The sequence below is a fragment of the Petaurus breviceps genome, unplaced genomic scaffold, assembly GCF_028583685.1.
Source record: "Petaurus breviceps papuanus isolate PSGF00001 unplaced genomic scaffold, PetGlider_PUasm1.0 174, whole genome shotgun sequence".
NCBI lineage: Eukaryota > Metazoa > Chordata > Mammalia > Diprotodontia > Petauridae > Petaurus > Petaurus breviceps.
The window spans coordinates 18,877,704-18,881,014 of NW_027185761.1; the positions used below are offsets into that span (position 1 = coordinate 18,877,704).

General features: G+C 37.4%; 1 protein-coding gene across 1 annotated transcript in view; it reads left to right on the forward strand.

Annotated features, from left to right (window-relative positions):
- TMEM43 (transmembrane protein 43) overlaps positions 1-3,311 on the forward strand; it is a 350,998-nt gene that overhangs the window by 20,327 nt on the left and 327,360 nt on the right. The gene's annotated exons all lie outside the window — the stretch shown is intronic.

Here is a 3,311-nt window from a genome sequence, read left to right on the forward strand (position 1 = left end):
GAAAGAAAGAAAGAAAGAAAGAAAGAAAGAAAGAAAGAAAGAAAGAAAGAAAGAAAGAAAGAAAGAAAGAAAGAAAGAAAGAAAGAAAGAAAGAAAGAAAGAAAGAAAGAAAGAAAGAAAGAAATCCTAAGTCTACTCCCATTCTGTCTTCATGTAACTGGCAAGAAATAGAGGTTAAATTTGAACATCTCTCCTCAGAATTCAAATCTAGTGATTTTTTCACTGTACCATTTAAAGTCAGTAAAAAATACAAAACACCTGAGGCTGACATTTACTGCTACTACTACCACTACTACCACTACCACAATCACCACTACTACTAGCAGAGTTACTACTACAACTACTGCTATTACTATTATTACCACATTATTAACACTACTATTATTACTATTACTACCATCACCACTACTACTATTGCTATTATCAGTACTATTTCTACTACTACTACTACTACTGGTATTAATACCACCACCACCATTACTACTACCACTATTACTAGTACTACTATTATTACTACCACTACCACTAGTATTACTCCCACCACCACTACTATTACTATTATTACAGCTACTAGTATTACCACCGGTACTAGTATTACTATTACTACCACCACTACTACTATTGCTATTATCATTACTACTACTGGCATTACTACCACCACCACTACTACTACTATCACTCCCACTACCACCACCACCACCACTACTATTACTATTACCACTACTAGTATTACTATTACTACCACCACTACTACTATTGTTATTATCATCACTACTACTACTACTGGCATTACTACCACCACCACTACTACTACTATCGCTATTACTACTATTATTACCACCACTACTACTACTATCACTCCCACTACCACCACCACCACTACTATTACTATTACCACTACTAGTATTACTAGAACTATTTTTTTAAACAATATTTTAAAAGAAAAGTTAGCAGGGTTTTAAGGACAGAGATTTAAAGCCATTTCATGATGTCTTCAAGAGAAAAGAGAAATGAATTGGAGGCCTAGAGGCCAAGGCTCCAGTCCTGACCCCATTCCTGGATCACTGGGCAGTGACACTGGGAAATTCAATTCTTCTCTGTGGACATAGGTGATATCCATGGTCCCTTCTGGCTTTGATATTCTATGTTTCATTGGCTCTTCTTTGATTTATTACTATCATCAATTATTATTACTATCATCACCACTACTACTAATGCTATTATCACTACTACTACTATTATTACTGATATTACTACCACCACCACTATTACTAGTACTATTACTAGCACTACTACTAGTAATCCTCCCACCACCACTACTACTAGTATTACTACTACTGTTACTACTATTATTACTCCCACCACCACTACTATTACTATTACCACTACTAGTATTACTATGACTATCATCACCACTACTACTATTGCTATTATCACTACTACTACTATTATTATTATTACTGATATTACTACCACCACCACTATTACTAGCACTACTACTAGTAATCCTCCCACCACCACTACTACTAGTATTACTACAACTGTTAATACTATTATTACTCCCACCACCACTGCCACTACTATTACTATTATTACCATCACTCCTATTAGTACTCCTACTATTACCACCACTGCCACTACTATTACTATTATTACCATCACTCCTATTAGTACTCCTACTATTACCACCACCACTGTCACTACTATTAGTACTACCACCACTACTATTGCTATCATTACCACCACTATTACTAGTATTATTACTATTACCACCACCACCATCTACATTTTTTATCCACATTTGCTAACAGAAAATCCTATGTGAGAAGACCTATGGGTATCCCCATTTTAGAGGTAAGGAAACCCAGGCTTAGAGTTCAAGTACCCTTAAGTTCACCTAGGCTTACATAAGTAAGTGTCAGCACCAGGTTTCAAATCCAGTTTGCCAGGAGGCAAAAGTCTATTGCCTTTTCCACACACTGTTGTTTCTCGGTGCCCTGAAAGACAGGTAAAGTTTGGACAGGCAGAAAAAATGAACATGGTGTCCAGAGGTGTCAATATCATGGCCAATGGGCTACTAGTAGCCATGACACTCCCAAATGTGGCCCCAACCAGATTAAAATGTAATTGGGCCATGTTTAACAAAATAAATAAAAAATACAACATAGATAATGTTAATTTGTGATCTTCTAAGTCAATATGCAGCCTGCTGAGCTCCATTTCTATTTGAGTTTGATGCCATTGGCATAGACAAAGGTGTGATGATGAAACTGGACAAAGCCCTTGTGGAAAAGGGGGAGGAGACCAGCCCAGATTGACGAGAAGGGGTGCACAAGGGAGCAAGAGTGGATAAGGCTGGAGAGATTGGGACCAGATGGCAGTGGACTTCAAAAGTCAGGCTGGGGGGTTTCCATTTTATGGGGTAGCCTCAGGACCCCTTTATCCCCAACAGGGTCTGGCATCCCACTGTATAGAGAAAGAACTTATCTTGGGCTCTTTTATCTTCTACTCACTCAAGTCTAAACTTCCAATGCAGGGGTCTGTTTCCAACTTCACAGCTGAACAAATAAAAAAGGCTCACAAGCACTCAAAGTATTTAAAATTTCCTTTTTTCTTTTTATTGGCAAAGTAAATATATTTTATGAAGGACAAAAGAAAATATACAGAATTGTAACTTATATACACTGGCTTCATAGATTTTTTTATTTCAAATTTACACAAATTTTGATATGTTATTAAAAGATATTTTATATAGATGCATCTATGTACAGTTTATTTACATACATTCATAGGATGTGAGATAAACCAGTCAATACAAGCTAGTTCATTGTATATTAATTTCTAGAGAACAGAAGGAATGCATCACTAGCATAAGGTAGTATCTGGCGTTCTTACATACAGCGTGCTCTCCATTTCTATAATGCTCTAATACTAGAATCGCAGTGTTTTATTTGGGATTTGTCTGGGACACAGAGAGATGAAAGAAAGCCAACTGAGAGTTATCTCTGAACAGCAGCGTCTTAGTAAAGATAGCCCCCATCCCATTTTCTCTGACTACTGAATTCTATTTGATTCTACTGTTTCTTACATTAAGACAAACACAGATGCTCTCTCTCTCTCTCTCTCTCTCTCTCTCTCTCTCTCTCTCTCTCTCTCTTTCTCTCTCTCTCTCTCTCTCTCTCTCTCTCTCTCTCTCTCTCTCTCTCTCTCTCTCTCTCTCTCTCTCTCTCTCTCTCTCTCTCTCTCTCTCTCTCTCTCTCTCTCTCTCTCTCTCTCTCTCTCTCTCTCTGTCTCTCTCTCTGTCTTTCTCT